The following is a 24539-nucleotide window of genomic DNA, read 5'->3' on the forward strand; positions in this document are numbered from 1 at the left end:
AACAAAACAACCCACTTAATATCTGCTATATGGCAATGGAAAAGGATTCTGTCCTGCCCCGCTAAACAACAACAAAAATAGGGGTGGTGGTCATTTCACGAGTGGGGCCCACCTGTGAAATGACCACCCCACCCCTATTTTTGCTGTCGTTTAGCGGGGCTGGACCGTCTAGCTCCCGCCACGGCTGGACAGGAGCCAGGTCCTATGGCAATCTACTTGGCCAAAAAATTTGTTACAAGTAGACCCTAGTTCATTCTCTATTCACCTATAAATTTTGAATCCAATCCAAATTTAATAGAAAAAACAAGTACTAAATATAGTTAAAAAATAAAAATAAGAGTCAAAATTATAGGTCACCCAAATACACAAGCATAAATTACCAAAAAAAAAAAATGAATACAAGAGCGTCCCTGCACGAGGCTTTCCCTACTGCAGGGTCTGGGAACGGAAAATGTACGCAGCTTTACCCTTGCCTCATAGGAGAAACTGTTTTCAAGTTTTGAACCCACAATCAAGACTTGCCCACCATATTAATATTAATGTAGTAGTTAAATACGGGCAAATAGGTAAAGGAGGATGAGATATAGAGAGCTAATCAAGCCCTGGTATCTCTAGGAAAGGAAAGAGGAAACTAATGAAATAATGAAATAATAAACAGTTGTTATGAAGAAATATCAGAAAAAATCAGATTTCTGACTAATTTTAAAATAATGTAATGTACACTTGTTATAGTGCTAATATAAAGTCCCCTAAATACCCCCTCCCCTCAAACTTTACTTCCCATTTTATAGAGATAAGATTTGGCAAAATACAAATACAAAGCCAATTGTACAGCACTAAGACTTGCAAGAAGCCAATAGAAGTAATCAAGATGAGCTCGATTGAGATTGTTGAAAACCAACTATCTTGGCCATCACCACCAGTTGCCTTCTCAATTGCAGAGATAAGGAAGCTACTAAGGAAACTTCCTATACCAAATATGCTAAGGTAAAGAGAGAGGCCTAAACTCCTAAGCCCATCTGGAACTTGATCATAAAAAAATTCTTGCAGACCAACCATGGTGAAAACATCTGCAACTCCAAGCAAAACATATTGAGGAATCAACCACCAAACACTCATTGGAACTGTAGCTTTTGGTTCATCAACAAGCCCAGAATCTATTGCAATTTGAAGCCTCTGTTTCTCAACTAATGCTGCTAACACCACAGCTACCATAGAGAAAATCATTCCAGTTCCTATTCTTTGAAGCATTGTTATACCTGAGTGTCTCTTGGTAAAGAATCTGGCTATGGGAACGATGATTCGATCGTAAATAGGAATAAAAGTGACAATTGAGAAGCTAATAATGGTCTGGAGTGACGCAGCCGGTATCTCGAACCCTGAACTACCTATTGATCTATCCATGGTGGCACCTTGCTTGGTGAAGAAAGTAGGAGGTTGAGTAAATACTATTGCATACACTAAGCATGTTGTCCATATAGGAACCAACCTCAAGATTGTTTTTGCATCTCCCACCTGATCCACACTGCACACTTCCCATTCCTTCTTTGAACCAGCTCCATCTGATGCATTTGCTAATGCCTTGTCCAGAAATCTACAGCAAATGGAAAACAAAAAATTAATGCCTTGTAGTTGTAGAATGGTCAAGTAGCTTAGAACTGTTCTCAGCATGTTAGGATTACAGTGGATGGATTAATTCTCTCAATTATGGACAGAACAACCTCTAATTAGTATCACTCTTCAGAGTGATGGTTGTATTTTTGTGTTCTTAAGATTCAAATCTTAGGTTGTGGTTGGTATGCATTCTTGGAATAGATTATGGGTCTTGAACACATTCTGAAGTGAGAAAACAGAGAAGAATCGAGTTTTAGAATGCATTCTAGACCCAGAATTTATTCCGAGAATGCATACCAAAAACAGTCTTAGGATCACTGTTTAGTGTGATTGTTGTATTTATGTATTCTTAAGTTTCAAAAATGTGTTTTAATAAACATTTCCTTCTTGCATATTCATTAACTTCAAGGTTCAAACGCATAATCACCCCATGGTTTGCTTTTAGAAAGCAAAAATTGGAAAACCAAAAATAAGTGCCTTGTGAAGGATACCATTTAAACTTGTATTCTCCCAAATATGGAAGTAAGCCACAAGCTCCAATTATCAATCTTTAGAATGATCATTAGGTGTTTTTTGTTCTCTTAAACAATTGCGATCACAATCATGTTTGGCACAAACTTGAGTCCTCAAAGGGGCTCTTTTTGTTTTGTTAAAAATCTCTCTTGGAGAAAGGAAAAAAAATCACTTTATCCCAAAAATCAATTCAAATCTGACAGTTTTTAATCTAAAACCAAATCAAATTGAAATATTTTCATTAGAGAAACAACTATGAGAAATCTTACTTGAATTGGTTAGCACCTGGCCGAGGAAATGTTTCTCCTAATTCCTTGTAAATAGAAGTGGGTGAATAAGCGATTCGCCAATTCCTTGCAGCTGCAACAAACGATTGCACAATTCGCATAAATGGATTGTTCTTAGCTTCATTGAAACTGTATCGATAATTCTTGGTTCCAAGCAAGAAAACAAGGAGTCCGACAACCATAGTAATGCAGGGGATTCCAAATCCAAGACCCCAGCTCAGGTTGTCCTGAATGTAGTTCAATGTCGAAATTGTGAACATTAGACACACACGCATTCCAAAATACCACCAATTGAAGAAAGAACTCCTGGACTTGCACTCTTGTGGATCTCTCACATCGAACTGATCAGCTCCAAAAGCCTGTACAGTTGGTTTGTGCCCACCGTGCCCAAGCGCTACTACATAGAGTGAAGTGAAGAACAAGATGATTTGGAATTGAGGAGGACGGCAGGAGGCGTTGTCATCAGTGTTGTGACAGTCAGATGCACCATGTGAAGGAAGCACAGCTGATAGAGTTAACAATCCTAGCCCCTGCCATAATAGAGCCATAATGTAAGTTAAATCAAATGTAAAACCCAGAAGACTATTGGGAAAACCGAGAAGATCACTACTAACACAGCTAAACTGGGCCTATCAAAATATGACATGAAAAAAATCTAACACATAGACACTTAGGGGGTTCAATTCCAGGCCCAGCCCGGCAGACCCAACCGAGCCTGTTTGACTAACCAGGTGGTCCCGGTGTAGGGTCTTAGCTTGTTGGGTGCCCGACCAGATTGACCAATTCTAGGCCCGACCTAGCCTGACCGGTTACAGCCCGATCTAGCCCAACCCTTTAAATTGTAAACTTTGTTATGGGCTTGGGCCCTGTTTGATTTATTGGCCCAAATCTGTTTATAACAATAACTTTCTGTTAGACTGGGCCTGATGTATTGAGTCTACTTTTACGACATTAATTTTTTGTTGGGCTGGGCCTGATATATTGGGTATTTTTTCATGATATTGTTTTAACTTAAATTTATATCATGGGACATGGATCAATACGAGTTGCACTATTTTAGTCTATTTCTAATGAATCGGCCATCTTAACCAAAAAAAAATTTTTGAATCGGCCATGTTGAAATGATTGGAATATTCAATTTTAATGGGTAAAGAAAGAAAGAGGGGGGAAGATGGTATACCTCTTTGTAAAATTAAAATATTTAGTTTTAATGGGCTGCATCATTTAAAGCCCGTTTATATTTAAACAGGCCCATAGCCCGGTTCTGCACTGTTTAATGCCTGGTTACAGCCCAAAGCCAACCGAACCCAACTAGGCCTGACCCAAATACTTAAACAGGCAGTCACGGTGCAGGCTTTAAGCACCGTGAGGCCCAGCTAGGCCTGACCGAGCTCGACCGGTTGACACCCCTAATGACACTTAGTACTTTGGGAAGTTATTCCCAGCCTTTGGGTGAGTCTGGGCCTGACTATTAAGCCCAAAGTTTTAGTTTTTGCATATGGTCCATTTACATATCCTATTTAATTTTATTGGGCTAGTTCTTACGAGCCTGCATGATAACACTGATGTTTCTCTATTTCTTTGTTTTTTTGTTCTAGGGAACAAAAAAAAAATAGAAGTAGAAATTTGTTTGTTAACACCGTTTTAATTTTTTGTTCCTTCGAATGAACCAGGATGAAAAATTAGCTCCAATTTGAAACTTCTCAATTCCAAAAATTAAACAAAGAAATAGAGAATGTCGTACGTGCAAGGTGAATGTACATTTGAGAGGTCATATGCATATCCCGTTGTTTCCATAAATACCACTTCTAACCTTGTAAATGGTAAAAATGGGAGAGTTCGGTTCCTTTGTATGTACCAACAAGTGGACGTACATGTGAGAGCCAATCACAAGAAATTCTAGTTTTCTACCCGTTGTAACTTTAGTCAGTAGGGCTCGATTCCCTAATAACCATCCTTCCCCGAGAGGCAAAGCATTGTTAGAAAAGGCGAATTTCGCTTTATCTGTGATACCTCCTATTCATCCACGATCATTAGTCTAGGGACTTGGCATCCGAAGCCAATTAATACCTTTGTAGAAGTTCCCAATAACACGAGAGAAGCCCATAATGGACCGGACGACCCGCAGAGACGAGAGAAGTAGTTGACAATGCCTCAAAAAAAATTCTTCCCTGAGGTGCTAATTTTGTTTCCATAGAAACCCCTCCTCCCCATGTAAATGGCAAAAATAGAACAGGTGGTTGGCTCTCACATGTACGTGCGTCCTATTGGTATGGGATCCGAATCCTCTACTTACGCCTGCCCCTACTGTCGTGTGCACCCCACACACAAGCAAGGCGAAATGTACTGCCTTACCCCTGCCTGAGCGGGGGTAAAACAGTACTTTCTGCCACACGTGTGTGGGGGCGCATGGCAGTACCATGCAGCCGGAAGTAGAGGAGACGAATTGATTGTTACGCGCGGATGATCCATTCTCAAAATGGAATATGTGTTGCTTTCGCCTCTCACATGTACGTGCAGAGAATCTAAACTCAAGAACGGGTGGGCTGTGTCCGAAGGCGGGACAGCTTCGCCAATAAACGGGCTTCGTCAACACAGTATGTTTTGTGACGAAAATACGGCTGACCACATGTCGTGACTCAATTGGACTACACATTAATCTCTGTTTTTTTGGATAAGATTCGACATTAATCTGTGAGAGAGAGAGAGAGACCAAGCAGAATATAGAGGAGAGAGGAGAAGAGGATGGTGCGATAGCGTCCAAGCCAAGCATCTGCGACAAAAGCTCCCAACAGAGGAAGCATAGACGCAGCTCCCGACAACGCATTCACGTTCTCAGCAGCCATGGCCATGGATTGCTGCAGCGGTCCCGTCAGGTAGCTTATGAGCTTCGATTCGATCCCATAATACGCAACCCTCTCTGTAATTTCCACTCCTGCAAAACCCCGGCCCCAACCATTAATTATGAATTAATTAACCCCTCAAAACTCAAAAGGAAACCAAAGCTAATTAAAAACAAAAACCTTACCGATGATAAAGCCGGCGGATCTCCAACCGCCGCCGTTGGATCTGCTAACGGGACGGCCTTTGTAGTCGACGACACCATGGACGGTATCATCTGTTATTGATAGCAACGGAGCTTCACAGCCTTGATCACCACTCGCAGAAGTTGCACATGATGCGGCCATGTCTCCGTTGCTTGCTGGATTCTTTCATAATGTCCTAAAACCACAACCACACACACACGGATCCGGATCCTCTACGGCTTGGCTATAGCAGCCATCTGTCCTGCCCAGTAACAGGAGCATGACATGTGTAAAATGCAAAATCCAACGGCAGATTTTAAATCTTTTTGAAATCCAAGAGTTAAGTGGTTTAATTGTATAAAACCAAATCCAGATCAAAACCGTTTTTACCAAACCGAACTGATTTAAACTAAACAAAACTAAAACGAAACACTATTCATTTATCTTCCCATTTTCAAAATCAAAACCTTAACCCTGTCTGTTCCCTCTCCCGCTCCGAACCAGATCCCCAAAATCGAAACCGCTGACGAAGAAAACGACAACAACATCATCGACGACAAAGACCTTGAAGCAGCAGCCGAAGACGATCTCAAGCCTCCTCCCCTCAAATTCCATCGCATATGGCCCGAATCCGACGAAATTCGATTCCTCCAAGGCCTCCTCGAATGCTCTGCAGATGGATTTGTCTTTCCTCGAGACCTCCCTCTCTTCTACGATCGCTTCTCACAGTCCATGCCTCAACCCTACGCTAGATCCCAGCTTGTGATATGAGTTTTTGCGGATTAGATACATATCCATTATTTGATGATGGGAGAACATAATTTATGAACCGAGTCCGGTCTTTGGTTATTCATTATTGTCAGTGGAGACTTGTCAGGGGATCTCTAAGCTTGTCCTCACAGCTTTGTTGTAAATTTTATTTTATTTTGCAAAAATTCATTCAAATTTCAGTTTCAGCTTTGGATTATGTTGGTTAATAAACTACTTCCCTGACTGCATTACCTTATAATTCTGTCTTGATCCATGATAGGAGACATTTTTTGATGGCTTCCCCTCTTTTGGTGTACTGAAGAGGAAGCGAAATAGCTAGATTGCTTGGAATTAATAACTGAGAGAGACGATGGGAAGGAAGTCGAGATGGCTCTTAGAAATCCACCATGGGTGCAGTGCTGCATATAATCTTATTACCTTGATAAAAGAGACATATGGGGAAGTAGGCACTTCAGAATATTCGACACTAGGATAGTACTAAACTGAGTGGATATCAGTAATTCAATCTAATATTTTGAAATGGATTATGATGTTGCACCCAGGTCACACTTCTGTATGTAAAAATGTCACATTTTGGCTGTATATTGTGCGTATATAACCACTACTCCCTTTTCGATGATAAACTGAAAAGGAAGTACCAGGTGGTTAAGAAAATTAACCGAGTCTACTTTCCTTGTGTTCTAACTAGTGAAAAGCTTCTTACTCTTATGAGTAGCTTAATGTAAATGATGACTTCAAATTAACCGAGTCTACTTTCCTTGTGTTCTAACAGGTGGTTGGCTCTCACATGTACGTTTTTCAAGGTCATCTTTCTGGAGATGCTCTGGGGCACCCATAAATGCTCTGTCATTCTTGTAGACGATGAAAAACAATTGTTAATTGTGATCCCATTTCAAAGACTGATCCTCTGAACTTGGAATTATTTGGGGGTTAGAAAGACATGGCCATTGATGAGTCCAATAGAGTTTGTGGATGCTTTCCGAAGGCATTTATCTCAAATCCGGCATAAGGCTAATTTGTTGATTAATCATCTCCAATCCTTTTGGTCAAAAACCTCAGCCCAAGATCTAAACATCTGGTTTTGCAATTGATCTTGATTTGATCTGGACAGTTTTCAAATACGACTTGCAAATCAAGCAAAGCTTATACTGTAATTGGACATTGAATGCACAAAAATGAATCCTTTTATGATTGAATAAACAAAAATCACCTAGAAGATCAAACACACAAGAAAAAACCAAACAAAATGAAAGCCAAAGGATTGAAGGTTATATAAAAGAAGACAATAAATAAATAGGAGAGAAAAATAATGTTTATACATTCGATTTATACATCGATCGAGTGCTCTCATCGTTGATCGATAGCATTCTCAAGAACCAGCCTCAAGCGGCGAGACATTACATCTAGCTCCGCCACCACCTCTTCTCAAAATCTATTGCCCTCCCCTATTTCGACGATTCCGCTGGAGTAGACAAAGACGTAGACGTCTGGTCCGGATAAAGAAGCTCCTGGCGAACGAGTATCATTCTCACCTCCTTGAGGGATCTATCAAAGCCATCCATAATGGTTTTCGCCGCGAACCGTCCAAGCCCACCACCATCTTCATCGACTGGCAAATACGGCTCCTCTTCATGTCCACTGCCGAGATTGTTCTCTAAATTCAATTCAGTATCTTCCTCAGTAATATCAGCGTCGTTGATGCTAGGTTGAACTGGTGGTGGAGGAGGAGGGGAGGAAGACAAGCAGAAGGGTAGGAGAGAAACTCACCCTAACACTAACCTTAGAGGGCTTCCGCTTATTAGACTGAAAGGGAGATGAAGAGGCATATGAAGGATGCCATAACTGATTGGAAAGATCGAAGAGCGCACGATCGTGCGGAGGAAGAAGCGAAGGATCAAGCCCACCTGAAATTCGAGTAGAGATAATGCGAAATTTCTTACGAAGATGACAAAGCTTCTCAGAAAGCTGGGATCTGGTGTAGGGTTGAGGCATGGACTGTGGGAAGCGATAGTAGAAGAGAGGGAGGTCTTGAGGAAAGACAAATCCATCTGCGGAGCATTCGAGGAGGTCTTGGAGGAATCGAATTTCGTCGGTTCGGGCCATATGCGATGGAATTTGAAGGGAGGAGGCTTGAGATCGTCTTCGGCTGCTGCTTCGAGGTCTTCGCCGTCGATGATGTTGTTGTCGTTTTCTTCGTCCGCAGTTTCGATTTTGGGGATCTCGTTCGGAACGGGAGAGGGAACAGACAGGGTTAGGGTTTTGATTTTGAAAATGGGAAGATGAATGAATAGTGTTTCGTTTTAGTTTTGTTTAGTTTAGATCGGTTCGGTTTGGTAAAAACGGTTTTGGTCTAGATGGGTTTGGTTTTATACAATTAAACCACTTAACTCTTGGATTTCAAAAAAATTAAAATCTACCGTTGGATTTTGCACTTTACACATGTCATGCTCCTGTTACTGGACAAGACAGATGGCTGCTATAGCCAAGCCGTAGAGGATCCGGATCCCACACACACACACTTCTGATGTATTTCTTGCAAAGATAATTTTATCCATTCAATCTGTCGGCTTGTCAACAATTTTTTTGGGTCAAAAAGGTTTTTTTCTTTTTTGGAGAAATTTACACATACCAATCCTGAGGTTTGATGAAAGGATATTTTCACCTCTCAGTTTTGGAAAATTCTGTGTACCTCCCTGAGGTTTGCAAACAGTAACAAATAAGCCCATTCCGTCAATTCATGACTACCACTGTTAAAAATTAGACTTAAACTGACGGAATTACCCTTCTAAGAAGAACCCCAAAAAAAAAAATAACAAAACAAAACCTGCAACTCATCTTCCCCAAAATCGAACTCATCTTCGCCAAAATCGATTGGGGAAGATGAGTTGCAACCATCCCATTGATTCGTTGCCACTCAATCACTCTTCTTCAACCTCTTTGCCTGAACCGAATCATCACCATCTTCACCATCACTCTCTGCTCCACCCTCAAATCCTAACCCTAAGCTCTAATTTGTTCACCATCACTCCTGGAAATGGCGGAAACCAACTTTTGCGAAGCTCCTCTGATTCTTGTTCTACTTTTGACGTCATCGCTAATGGTGGTGTTAGTGGAGTCCGCCATTGGTGTAAACTGGGGGACTGTCTCTACTCACAGGCTAGCTCTGTCTATTGTCGTCGATCTACTCAAGGAAAACAAGATACACAAAGTAAAACTATTTGATGCAGACCCAGATGCTCTTTCTGCTCTCAAGGGAACTCAGATTGAGGTTATGGTCGGCATTCCGAATGAGTTCTTGTCCATCTTAAGTTCTTCACCGAATGTTGCAGATTTGTGGGTTCGTCAGAATATTTCCAAATACATAGTTAAAGGCGGTATTAATATCAGGTATGTTTTATAATAAATTTCTCTTTTTAAAAAAAAAAAAATCTATTTACCATGTTAGATGATCAAATGGAGAACATTCTTGAGTATTCATACCTAAACCAGAGGTTGTAGTCATTCTCCAGTGTTTAAACCATATGAAATACCGAAAATGAACTGGTTCTTCAATGCTTCCCAAATTTCAGAATGAATTCAATACACATCCCAAGAATCAATACATATAATCCATTGTTGAATAACAGAGTATGAATTTAGAAGGGTCTATTAGCAATTAAGTGATCCATTAGTTGTGCTTTTGATGGCACATCTCACTCTATCACAGATGGGCAAAATGTGTATTCTAATGCTTTTGATGGCAATTACGACACACTAGTTGCTGCTCTTAACAGAATTGGATATGGTCAGATGCCCATTTTCAGGAGTGATGGTGAACAAATCAAAGTTTAGGGTTAGGGTTTGAGGGTGGAGCAGAGAGTGAAGGTGAAGATGGTGATGATTCGCTGGGATGGTTGCAACTCATCTTCCCCAATCGATTTTGGCGAAGATAAGTTGCAAGTTTTGGTTTTTTTTTTTTTTTTTTTGGGGTTCTTCTTAGAAGGGCAATTCTGTCAGTTCAAGTCTAATTTTTAACAGTGTTAGTCATGAACTGACGGAATGGGCTTATTTGTTACCGTTTGCAAACCTCAGGGGGGTATGCAGAATTTTCCAAAACTGGGGGGTGAAAATATCCTTTCGTCAAACCTCAGGGGTGGTATGTGTAAATTTCCCTTTTTTTTTTTAATGGTAAAAGGAAAAGATTTATATTAGAAAGAAAAGTCTGATTTACATGAGTCTATACAGCATGGGGTATGGGGGGCAGAAACTAGTAAAGACTAAACCAATTAACAAGGGGTGGATTAGAGATTGACTTAAAAGACACGTCAGTAGTTTTAGCAGATATCTTCAAAAAATAGTCTAGGACTTCAAAGGGCCAGGGGGAAAGGGATGGAGTTAGAAGAAGTCCTGGTAGCATTTCATTAGAGCACCAAACTTCTTTCAGCTTCAAACCTCTCAAGGCAGCAAAATCTAGAGCAGTGAGGATACCATTTAGCTCAGGTTCCAAAAAATGGTAGTTTTTACTTCGTCCGGCAGTCAGGAACAGAAGTTTTCCATCAACCAAAAAACCAAAGACCCAGCCCGGCTTACCTAAAACTTTGCAGTCAAACCCTGCACAACAAAACAGGAAAATCTAACATGGGTAAATCAAAACTGGACAAATTAAGAAGCATGGTTAGTATAATCCGACAAATCCAATTGAGAAGAAAAAGAGTCATTAGAATTCGAAGAGAGGGATGGGGTAATCCTTAGTTCCAATAACCACTGGTTTATTCGACACAGAATCTGACCAGGGTTAGGCTGTACTGAATTAAACAGAAAATTGTTTCTAGCCTGCCAAATAACATAACATGTAATTAATAATAAAAACATAAAAAAACCAAACTAAAGAGGGCTTGTCAAGCTATCGGTCCAGCAAAGTAGAGATGCAGAAATGTCTGAGAGAAGGAAATGAAATGAATTCAGTCCTCAAACCCAAAGGACCAGCTACCCAGATGTGCTTAACCCAGTTACAAGAGAGGAAGATATGCCAGAGGGTCTCATTACAAGTACCACAGAGAGCACAAGTGGGATCGATCTGAGTCAATTTCGAAATAAAATCCTTAACCGGAATCCTTGCATGTAATACACGCCAGAAGAAAAGTTTAAATTTAGGAAGAATTTTGAGTTTCCAAAAAAATTTCCACCATGCGATAGATGAAAAATCTCTTAAAGAAGTGGTAGAAATAAAAGAGGTCGCTAATTTGGTTTTAAAGCGACCATCTCTAGCAAGCGTGCCCCACCAAGAGTCCTGCGACAAGGAATAGGGAATTATAAATGGATTTTCGACTATCTGTTTAATTACATCCTTAGTTATTTGTGATGAGAGGAGAAGAGCTAGAGAAGGATGGATACTGGACTAGGACTAATTTTTGAAAGACTCGGGCCACTATTCACTGGGGTTGATGTTATAGGATCCTATTTGAAATTATATACATTTTGGACTATCTGATCTCTTGCTTTCTAAATGGGTTCAAACCCTAACCAATTTAGGGGAAAAAAATTCCAGTTTCAATCCTAAATGATTTGGGAAAGATGAGGACAATTTGATCATTTTATTCTTTAATTTTGGTGGGTTTTTATCAGAATGGCATTTTGGTCATTGGATTCTCTAAAACTAATGTCTAACGTCCCAAATTAACAAACTGGACTAAAATGTTACAGTGTTTTTGAAAGTGAGGAGGAGTTTGCAATTAGAAAAGTTTTAGGAAACATTTGGACAAATAGGCATTTTTAGGGGACATTTATAAAAAATCTTATAAATAAATTATTGAGGAAAACCAGGGGTGATTTGAGTTTCATTTGAAAATCAAGGGATGACATGTAATTTACCATTTATTTAATACCCGCCCTCCACCCCTCTACCGTAACGGATCATTCAAATTCAAACTTTGAACTCACTGTTGATAGAGTCAAATACAAAACTCTCTCCTACAAGATAGGAAGAGATATGTAGAGGGATCTTATCCTTTGTAACAATATACCTGATTGTAACGTTGGAAATATACTTATAAATAGGGAAAATTACATTGCCACTCTCTAAGGTTTGTATTAAATACAAAGTGATTTCCTGTATTTCTAAATTATACAACCACACCCCCTGAGATTTCACTCCGTTAGTTAGGTGTTACGATGTTGGTTAAGTTTTGCCCCTCAAATGAGTAATATACCCCTTTCATGATGTGAGCTTACCATTTTACCCATAAGACATCACTTAATGAAGGTGTTTTTCCATATTTACCCCATTTGTTTGAAACACTAATTTTTTTTCCTTCAATTTAACCCTTCAAATAAACTTAATGGGACCCACCCCATCACCGTCCTTTCTCCTCCTTCTTCTTCTTCTGCATCCTCTTCCTCTGCAGTCACACTGACCCCAGCACCTGCTGCAACCCAATCCCACCCGCCGCTACCCCCTTCTGCAACCCAACCCCACCACATCCCATCCTCCCGTCTCTGCTATGAAACTAAAACTAAGAAGAAATCAGAGAGAGAGTCTCTCATATTGACTTTACTCTTCTGCCATTGGTCTCTGGGTGGGAAAACTAGAAGGAGGACAGGAATGATTAAAAAGTGCAAAGAAAGGAGGGAAGGAAGAGAAAGGTGTGAAGGGGTGTTGGTGGTTTGAATGATTGTTGCCTTCCACTCCCCCTTAAACGGAATGATTACTGAAGCAATCACCTTCATAAATTCCTCTTTTTCGTTTCGCGTGTCTCCTCTTTTTAGCTCTCAACTTTTACTCTCTCTCTTCCTTGCTCTGCAAGTGTTGCTTAGGGGTTGGGTTGCAGAAGGGGGTAGCGGCACTTGATCTATTCAACTTCTTTTCCATCCCGCATCAAAGAAATCACACATAAGCACTTGGTTTGTTAACTAAGCACTAGGTACTCGTAACACGGTCAACAGAATTAAAAAATGGTGGAAGATAAAAGGAAAAAGAAGAATGGAAGAGAGAGGAGAGCTATTAAGCTCCAGGGTGCGAATTAGTAAACGAAATGTCTTTTTCTCTCTCCCTTTCCCTATAGATTTCCTCTCATCTAGTCTCTCTGGTTTTCTTGATTGTTACTCCAAAATTTTATTTTTTTTAATTTCGTTCCCCTTTTTCTTCTTATCTTATCAATTCAATTATCTCTTCTGTTGTTACTGAATTGGCGGTAATTTTTCTCAGATAAAGACGTCATCTGCAGAGGGAGGCGGGTGGGGTTGTGTTGCAGCAAGTGCTGGGGCAAGTAGGGTTGCAGAGGAGGAAGAAGAAGAAGGAGAAGAAGGGCAGGTGATGGGATGGGTCCCATTAAGTTTATTTTGAGTATAAAATTGAAAAAGAAAAATATAGTATTTCAAACAAATGGGTTAAATATGGAAAAACACCTTCATTAAGTAATAGGGATGCCCTATGGGCAAAATGGTAAACTCACACCCTGAAAGGGGTATATTAGTCATTTAAGGAAAAACTTAACCAACACCATAACACCTAACTAACGGAGTGGAAACTTAGGGGATGCAATTGTATAATTTAGAAACACAGGGCCTCTGTATTTAATGCAAACCTCAGGGGGTGGCAGTGTAATTTTCCCTTATAAATATTCATCCCTTTATCTCCTTTGATGAAGCGTGTTTTCCCTATACCCACACCACCAAACCCACTCAAAATTCCTTATATGGATGCAGATTGGGCTAACTGCCCGTATGATTGGTGATCCACGAGTGGATATTGCACCTATCTTGGTAGCAACCTGGTCTCATGGAACTCTAAAAAGCAGCATATGATAGCAAGATCATCCACCGAATCTGAATACAAGGGAGTCGCTAATGCATCAACAGAATTAATTTGACTACGCTAATTACTACTTGATCTTGGTCTGCAAACGCCATCACCAATGCTTTATTGTGACAACATAGGAGCAACATATCTTGCAGCAAATCCCTTGTTCCATGCACGCACGTAACACATCGAGATAGACTACCACTTCGTTAGAGAACAAGTGGCATCCAATCGTCTATGTGTTCGATTTGTGCCAAGCCAAGATCAAGTGGCTAACATACTCACCAAGGGGTTACCAGGACCAGTGTTAAAAGTACTACGAGACAAACACACCGTTTGCTTGAGAGGAAGTGTAACGGATCATTCAAATTCAAATTTAAAAATTCAAGTTTAAACTTTGAACTCACCGTTGATAGAGTCAAATACAAAACTCTCTCCTACAAGATAGGAAGAGATATGTAAAGGGATCTTATCCTTTGTAACAATATACCTGATTGTAACGTTGGAAATATAATTATAAATATACATCCCCTTATCAAAAGAACAATAACGGATGCGGATCGGAAGGGTTTCACGATAAAATACATCTAATCTCTTACATCTACAATCCGGCCGTAATGCAAGAATGTTACATCCTACATCTCTCATCTATCCGCTATCGTGTCGGTCCTAATTACCGCTGTCCTTCATTGCCGGTTGCGGCAAATGCCAATGTCATCTCCAAACATCTACTACCAGACAATCATTTGCTCCGAAGGATAATCCAATAAAAACCCTTCGAATATAAATTGGGATTTTCGTTTTCTAATCTGTATAATTGTAAACAGTTAATTGGAGATTTCTTGAATCGGGTGGACAAAATTGAATCTCCATCAAAAGAAATCTTCACAGTTTTCACTGTTACTGAGTTATCATTTCTTCAAAAGAAGAAAAAACAGAGTAAGCAGTGGATGTGAGATACAACATAAATAGAAAGAGAACTTGAGAAGGGGCCAAAAAAAAGAAAAAAGAAAAAAGAAAAATAGAGATAGCAAATAGGAACAGATCTATGGGATAGTTCTATATAAAAAGTAATTGTATTGTTTTGCTTAAAGTGGACTTACGTACTGAGAAATTCTGCCAAGCTGAAGTTCTGACCCGCAACCCATTTCTGGTAGTCCTACGTTGGGCTACTGAAGATTGTCAAACCAAAGTACCAACCCAAAGAATCACCAACAAGTGTAATTCTTGTAAGCTTCAACAGAACCAGAAAAAGAGAGGAGACAGAAGAGGAAGAAGAATGTGATGCTTGAAGTGTAAATCCTTCCCTCCTCCATCTGTTCTTTTTCGGTCAAGCTTTCACTCGAACCTGTGGAAGCACAAAAATTTGTTTCATGCCTCTTGAAAGTCTGATGTCTTGCGTCATCCAGGAGGAGTGGGGCGGAGTTACCAAAAAGGGGTTGGGGGTTGGGTCAACAGCAGGGTAGTGCGGCAGTGCTAGTGTGGATGTCCGACATGTGGCAGCTCAGACATCCAATGGTCCGAGTACATTGACTATGTTGAGCTCAGACCATTGGATGTCCGAGCTGCCATGTGTCGAACATCCACACTAGCACTGCCGCACTACCAAGCTATAGAAAATTGGAGAGGATAATACCAATTGGGGGTAGGAGTGGGGGCAGGGTTGCATGAATATGGTTACGGGTAAATTAGTCTTTTCCAAATTAAAACTAACACCACTCTAATACCGCCAGAAATACATCGGAGGTGATGTAATTAGGACAAAGTACAAGGGATGGGGCGCAATTTCCTTTCAAGAATGATTGGTGATGGCGATGTTTCGTTTTCTCCCTGGTTTTTTTAATAAGAGGATATGAGTACACAATTAACAAAAGAACGGGGTAGTCAGGTCGGGAATAGCAAAAATTAAGGGCTAATAGGCTCAATCAGGGCCAACCCAATCGGGGTCAATTAGGATTGGGCTGGGGTTTTAAAAAACCCATCCATTCCAGCCCATTGACACACCTTAATGTCACTAGTCACCCATTTTTTGAACGTGGCAAGGTAGCGTTGCTATGCTAAAAAATAAATTTCATACAAAGAATTTGATGCTTAGATCTCCAAATAAATACAACAAACTTTAGTTGTTTTTATTTCAGAGAGAGGGTTCCCTACATTGCTCGAGTGCAGTTTTGGGTGAATAAAGATTTCCCTTTGGAATTTGACAAAAAGGGTAAAGACATTTATGACATATTACCCCTCAAATGAACAATGATATGTGAGATGATGTGCACTTTCATTTAAACTAACGTTGTACAAACAATTTTCCCTTTATTTTATTATTACATGGTATACTATTGACATGTGGTAGACTTGCATGGGCAACTTGGTACCCTTCCCGCTAGTCAAGTGAAAGCCTGTTTCACCTTCTTACATTGCTTTGTACCAAGGTACATATTTAAGACCACCAGTCTATGTTGAGCAGTTAAGCTCTCTCCAGGTATAAACTTACAATCCTTACATAGAAGTCTGTCAAACCTTCTAGTTAGAAAGAAATCTATTTGGCTTGCATGTTGTCCACTCTTGTAGGTAACTAATTGTTCTTCTCTATTTTTAAAAAAAGTATTTGCAATGCACATATCAAACGCTATCGGTGATGGGGTTTCAGAAATGGAAGGAGAAAGGGAAGTGATATCGGTTGTGGTGCAAAGAAAAGCGGAGTAGAAAAAATAGAGGAAGGTTAGGAAGAAGAACAGGAAACCCAGGCGGAGAAGAAGGATATGGGGAGGAAATTGTGCGGACATTGGTGACATCGGCCATGGCTGTGCTCAGCTCTCTGTTTCTTATTTTTTCTTCAAAACCCAGATAAATGAAATGTTAATAAAAAAGCATGAGTTGCAATGGTGACCGTAAGTTGAATGGATGATCGAAATCTCATATTTGACGGCAAAATCAAATGACAACATTTGGTGGCTAAGCAGCAAGCGCAAAGAACGAATCAAACGAAAGGGATGGGGATATTACAAAATGTTGCAGAGAATGGCCGGAAAATCAGAGTTGGTTTCATTACCGGTGATTAGAGGTTAGGAGGAGGAAGATGAAATGATGGGTTTTTTATCTGAAGGGTCATGTAACATGGACCCAGGGTTAGTTTAGGGATGATGAAAAATCTTACTAAACCTACTAAACCATGTCAGTACTTAACAGATGGACGTTAACAATAGGGGTGTAATAGTAATTTTTAGCAAAGTAGAGGGAAACATTATGTAATTGAGGAAAATACAGGGAAGGAAGGTGTAATTAGGCCATTATACAGGGGAGGGGTTTGTAATTTTTCCTAACAGTAATGGAGTAGTATATTTTTGGAAAAATTACATGATTAGCTACTTTTGGGTTTTTATTTACAAAACTGTCCACCCTATGTTTGAGTTAATAAAAACAGACAAAAACAAGTTAAGATTTACAAAACTAGACAAAATAATTTCTCTCCCTCCCACACTTACTTTTTTAGACATTTTTACCCTTGTCATTGCCTTCTCGCCCAAGCATCCTCCGTTCTCTACAACCCTACCCTTGTCCCAACCACCGTCATTCTCTACTACCCCAAGTAATAGAGGGAAAAAAAAGATATTTTTTCAGAAGAAAACTGTCGAGGAAGTACATTTGAGTCACTGTTTTGTCTAGTTTTGTAAAACTACACTTGTTTTTGTCTATTTTTGTTAACTCAAACATTGGGTGGACAGTTTTGTAAATGAAAACCCAAAAGTAGCTAATCATGTAATTTTCCCTATTTTTTTTGGGGTAAGAAATGTAGTTAAATACGGGCAAATAAGATAAGTAAAGGAGGATGAGATACAAAGGACACTAATGAACTAACGAAATAATGAATTAATAAACGGTTGGTATGAAGAAATATATCAGAAAAATCAGATTCCTGACTAATTTTGATAAATAATGTAATGTACACCTGTTATAGTGTTAATATAAAGTCCCCTAAATACACCCCCCCCCCTTTTTTTTTTAAATTTTACTTCCCATTTTATAGAGATAAGATTTGGCAAAATACAAATACAAAGCCAATTGTACAGCACTAAGACCTGCAAGAAGCCAATAGAAGTAATCAAGATGAGCCCGATTGAGATTGTTTGAAAACCAACTATCTTGGCCATCACCACCAGTTGCCTTCTCAATTGCAGAGATAAGGAAGCTACTAAGGAAACTTCCTATACCAAATATGCTAAGGTAAAGAGAGAGGCCTAAACTCCTAAGCCCATCTGGAACTTGATCATAAAAAAATTCTTGCAGACCAACCATGGTGAAAACATCTGCAACTCCAAGCAAAACATATTGAGGAATCAACCACCAAACACTCATTGGAACTGTAGCTTTTGGTTCATCAACAAGCCCAGAATCTATTGCAATTTGAAGCCTCTGTTTCTCAACTAATGCTGCTAACACCACAGCTACCATAGAGAAAATCATTCCAGTTCCTATTCTTTGAAGCATTGTTATACCTGAGTGTCTCTTGGTAAAGAATCTGGCTATGGGAACGATGATTCGATCGTAAATAGGAATAAAAGTGACAATTGAGAAGCTAATAATGGTCTGGAGTGATGCAGCCGGTATCTCGAACCCTGAACTACCTATTGATCTATCCATGGTGGCACCTTGCTTGGTGAAGAAAGTAGGAGGTTGAGTAAATACTATTGCATACACTAAGCATGTTGTCCATATAGGAACCAACCTCAAGACTGTTTTTCCATCTTCCACCTGATCCACACTGCACACTTCCCATTCCTTCTTTGAACCAGCTCCATCTGATGCATTTGCTAATGCCTTGTCCAGAAATCTACAGCAAATGGAAAACAAAAAATTAATGCCTTGTAGTTGTAGAATGGTCAAGTAGCTTAGAACTGTTCTCAGCATGTTAGGATTACAATGGATGGATTAATTCTCTCAATTATGGACAGAACAACCTCTAATTAGTATCACTCTTTAGAGTGCTTGTTGTATTTTTGTGTCCTTAAGATTCAAATCTTAGGTTGTGTTTGGTATGCATTCTTTGAATAGATTATGGGTCTTGAACTCATTTTGAAGCGAGAAAATAAAGAAAAATCGAGTTTTGGTATGCGTTCTAGACCCAGAATTTATTCCAAGAATGCATACCAAAAACAGTCTTAGTATCACTGTTTAGTGTGATTGTTGTATTTATGTGTTCTTAAGTTTCGAAATGTGTTTTAAAAAAACATCTCCCTCTTGCATATTCATTGACTTCAAGGTTCGAATCCATAACCACCCTGTGGTTTGCTTTTAAGAAAGCAAAAATTGGAAAACCAAAAATAAATGCCTTGTGAAGGATACCATTTAAAGTTGTACTGTTATCAGCATTATAGACAACAATGGATGGATGTATTCTCCCAAATATGGAAGTAAGCCACAAGCTCAAATTATCAATCTTTCGAATGATCAGTAGGTGTTTTTTGTTCTCTTAAACAATTGTGATCACAATCATGTTTGGCACAAACTTGAGTCCTCAAAGGGGTTCTTTTTGTTTTGTTAAAAATCTCTCTTGGAGAAAGATAAAAAATCACTTTATCCTAAAAATGAATTCAAATCTGACAGTTTTTAGTCTAAAACCAAATCAAATTGAAATATTTTCATTAGAGAAACAACTATGAGAATTCTTACTTGAATTGGTTAGCACCTGACCGAGGAAATGTTTCTCCTACTTCCCTGTCAATAGAAGTGTTTGAATAAGCGATTCGCCAATTCCTTGCAGCTGCAACAAACACTTGCACAATTCGCATAAATGGGTTGTTCTTAGACTCATTGAAACTGTATCGATAATTCTTTGTTCCAAGCAAGAAAACAATGAGTCCAACAGCCATAGTAATGCAGGGGATTCCAAATCCAAGACCCCAGCTCAGGTTGTCCTGAATGTAGCTTAAAGTTGAAATTGTGAACATTACACCCACACACATTCCAAAATACCACCAATTGAAGAAAGAACTCCTGGACTTGCACTCTTGTGGATCTCTCACATCGAATTGATCAGCTCCAAAAGCCTGTACAGATGGTTTGTGTCCACCTTGCCCAAGCGCCACCAAATAGAGTGAAGAGAAGAACAAGATGATTTGGGATTGAGGAGGACGGCAGGAAGGGTTGTTATCAGTGTTGTGACAGTTGGATGCACCATGTGAAGGAAGCACAGCTGATAGAGTTAACAAACCCAGCCCCTGCCATAATAGACATATGTAAGTTAATCAAGAGTTCTGATCCTCTACTTCCTCCTGCCCGGTACTGCCGTGTGTCCCACACAAGTAAGGCGGAAAATACCGCCTTAACCCCGCTCGGGCAGGGGTAAGGCAGTATTTTTCACTTGCTTGTGTGTGGGGCGCACACGATTGTACCAGGCAGGCGGAAGTAGACGATTTCGATTCGTTAATCAAATGTAAGACCCAGAAGACTATTGGGAAAACCAAGAAGATCACTACTAACACAGCTAAACTAGATCAAAGTAAGACATGGAAAAAATCTCACACAAGGGGTGTCAATTCCAGGCCCGGCAGACCCGATCGAGCCCGCCCGACTAAAGCTTGACACGTTCACTAATCAGGCGGTCTTGGTGTAGGGTCCTAGCGCATCAGGCACCCAATCGGACCAACTGATTCTAGGCCCAACATAGCCCGACCCTTTAACTTGTAAATTTTGTTATGGGCTTGGGCCCTGTTTGAATTATTGGCCCAAATTTTATTTCTGACATTAACTTTTTGTTGGACTGGTCCTGATGTATTGGGTATATTTTTATGACATTAACTTTTTGTTGGGTTGGGTCTGATGTATTGGGTATATTTTATGATATTGTTTTAACTTAAATTTATATCATGGGACATGGGCCAGACGAGTTGCACTATTTTAGCTTATTTCTAATGAATTGGACATGTTCAAACAGTTGGAATATTCGATTTTAATGGGAAAAGACAGAAAAGATGTGGCAAGATGGTACACCTCTTTGTAAAATTAAAATGTATAGTTTTAATGGGTTGCACCGTTTAAAGTCCGTTTATATTTAAACAGACCCATAGCCCGGTTCTGCACCTGACCAAGCCCGACCGAGCCCGACTAGTTGACACCCATAGTACTTTGGGAAGTTATTCCCAGACTTCGGGTAAGCTTGGGCCTGACTATTAAGCCCAGAGTTTTAGTTTTTGCATATGGTCCATTTACATATCCTATTTCTAGTTTTGCAAAATTTTTTATTGGACTAGTTCTTACAAGCCTCCATGATAACACTATTGAGCCCGCTTGATAACCTTACGAGAAATAGTTTTCGGTGTTTTTCTGTTCCGAAAAACTGGAAAACACCCAAAAATCGCTTGATAACGAAGTGTTTTTGGAAACATAAATCAAAATTTATGCTCCCTGGAAGACTTTTGACAGAACAGTCGTTCTATGCTGAAAATTAAAAGTTGTGCCCGATAAACTGCTCACGCCTCAAACCTCTCTCTCACCTCTCAACGTCTCTATCCTCTCTCTCACCTCTCACGCCTCTAGCCATTGAAACCTTGTACAACCTACAACTCATCTTGGAAGTAAGAATGTAAGATCGACCTCGTATTCTCTCTTTCTTTCTCTCACTCTATCTCTTCCTCTCTCTCTCTCTCTCTTTTTGTCGCTCGCTCTCTCTGCGTGATTTGGTTCACAGAAACCCTAAGAACCACGGTTTTTGTGTTCATCCATTGGAGTGAACTAAAAGCCGTGGTTATTAGGGTTTCCCACTTGAGAACCATCGCGGTGAAGTAGGAACCCAAGAAACCTTCATCGTTGCTACAAACTTCAACAAAATCACCGGTTCGATATGCTTTCGCCATTACTAGAAACGAGAAGACCTCCCTCACTGAAAGCCCAGTCGAAAGGAAATTTCAGGGTAAGTATTCGAATGGACTACCATCTTAAGTATAGAGTACTTATTCACCCAAAAGATCAAGCCACTGAAATCATGCCTGGTGGTAGAACAGAGATCAGATTTGATTTCAGTTTGATGTATGACAGCAGGGTTGGATTTAAGGTGTAAGAAACAAGGGCTAAGGTCGCACAAGAGAATCAATTCAGACCCTAGAGTTTGGGATGGAAAGATGAATAATTGAGAAGGATCTGTCTCTCTTGTGGAACCAGATCAAGCTGGGACTGAACAGAACAAAACAGGGATACATGGGTAAGGAAAAAATAAAAAAGGGAAGAAATTGAAAGGAGGAAGGGAATCGTACCAAGAGGAGAAGGGAAGAAATACAAGTTGGCCAAGTCAGCGACTCGCCAAGCAAACACACACAGAAGGTATGATTCATTGATAAAAGATTTAAAAGCAGGTTGCAATTGCAGACCCATAACCAAGAGAAGAAGAAGAGGAAAAAGTGAAGAAAGAAAAACGTTTTCCAGAATAGGTTCATCAAGCGGGTCAAAAACGGTTTCTCAGCACAGAAAATAAAAAATATGTTCTGCTATTTCTCAGCACATAACCAGAACAGAAACAGCAGTAAGGTTATCAAGCAGGCACATTGTTTCTCTATTTCTTTGTTTTTTCGTTCTTGAGAACAAAAAAAGTAGAAATTTTTTGTTCCTTGGAATGAACCAGGACAAAAAAGTACCTCAAATTTGGAACTTCTCTATTCCAGAAATAAAACAGAGAAATTGAGAATGTATCATCTGCACGTACTTGCAGGTGAATGTACATTTGAGAGGCATCTGCATGTCCCTTTGTTTCCATAAATACCACTCCTAACCTTGTAAATTGCAAAAACTGGGACATGTGGTTGCCTCTCATATGTACGTGCAAAGGAACTAAACTAGAGAAATAAGGGGGTGGGACCGTGGGGGTGTTCGTATATCCACGACTCTCATTCTGCAAGACTCCATACCACCTCTTCCTCCTTAATCACCACCACCAGCGATGCTACCATTGTCACTACATCCATCAAATTTTTGGGTATTCAAAGGTTTTTTTTGAAAATGTATCGAAATTCCAAAAACACAAATTACTGTGCTCATTTTTTTATCAAGAAGTTTTGCCTAATAATAGAAAGGAGAAAGTTTTCGTACACAGTCGTGTAAACCGTGTATGTGAGAGGGTGGGAGTTTCAAGGCAATAATTAATGGATGGGTATTTATGTTTTTTCCAACTTTTTGTGAGAGATTTTCTCCTGTACATGGTTTACACCACCGTGTACAAAACCTTTCCCCTAATAGAAATACAAAAAATTATTTTTGGAATAGAAACATGTCTACATTCGCTTCCAATTTCAAAGTACCGAGACCCCGATAACCTGAATGGATTTTTTTGGGATCCAAATAACCCCAATGGCCGAACGAAAGAATCTTCGTCCGTTGGCTTGTCACCGCTAGTGAGTTGAGTAGTAGTGACGTCCCAGTGGTTTTAAATGAATAAGAATCTAGAAAATAAATAAATGACGAAATCCAGACCATCAATCCCAATTCTAGGTATGTCCAACGGTTGTAAACTGACGCTGGTGTTTTCAATAAAAAAAAAGGGGCATTGTTCTCTATGCCGCAACGCATAAAGGTGGGCGCAATGATCACCCTGCCTCCCTGGCTATCCATGTGGCTGAGCGCATATTGCACTGCGGCACTAGACAATATTCTCCCAAAAAAAAAAGGACCAATAGTAAATCATTTCCGTGCTCCAATAGTCCAATTCCCGACGGCGGGACAGCCTCGCCACATGCTTCGTCAACACGGTATATTCTCATTGTTATTTTTTGTGACGAAAATACCCCTCATCCAACCACATGTCGTGATTGGACCCCACATTAATGTGTGTGTGTGTGAGCACAGAGAAAGAGAGACGAACCAGAATATAGAGGAGAGAGGAGAAGAGGATGGTGCGATAGCGTCCAAGCCAAGCATCTGCGACAAAAGCTCCCAACAGAGGAAGCATAGACGCAGCTCCCGCCCACACATTCACGTTCTCGGCAGCCATGGCCATGGATTGCTGCAGCGGCCCCGTCAGGTAGCTTATGAGGTTCGATTGGATCCCATAATACGCAACCCTCTCTGTAATTTCCACTCCTGCAACCCCCCCTCAACCATTAATTATGAATTAATATCTCAAAACTCAAAAGGAAACCAAAGCTAACTAAACAAAATCTCAAAAAAAAAAAAAAAAGAGAAGAAAAAATCCTTACCGATGATAAAGGAGGCGGATCTCCATCCGCCGCCGTTGGATCTCCATCCGCCGCCGTTGGATCTGCTAACGGGACGGCCTTTGTAGTCGACGACACCATGGACGGTATCATCTGTTATTGATAGCAACGGAGCTTCACAGCCTTGATCACCACCCGCAGAAGTTGCACATGATGCGGCCATGTCTCCGTTGCTTGCTGGATTCTTTCAGAACCTCCTAAAACCACAACCACACACACACACACACCTCTGATGTATTTCTCTGCAAAGATATTTGCTGGCCTTTTAAATTTGAGGGGGGCTTTTGAAGAAAACCAAAAAATTTTATCCATACATTTTGTCGGCTTGTAAATAAATTTTGAGGTTAAAATGGTC

The 24539-nt window shown here is 40.0% G+C and overlaps 1 pseudogene; it reads right to left on the reverse strand.

The window, feature by feature from the left end:
- Nucleotides 1-672: 672 nt before the first annotated feature.
- Nucleotides 673-24371, reverse strand: LOC122661575 (annotated as a pseudogene).
- Nucleotides 24372-24539: the final 168 nt, after the last annotated feature.

This window comes from Telopea speciosissima, chromosome 5 (genome assembly GCF_018873765.1).
Source record: "Telopea speciosissima isolate NSW1024214 ecotype Mountain lineage chromosome 5, Tspe_v1, whole genome shotgun sequence".
NCBI classification, from domain to species: Eukaryota; Viridiplantae; Streptophyta; class Magnoliopsida; order Proteales; family Proteaceae; genus Telopea; species Telopea speciosissima.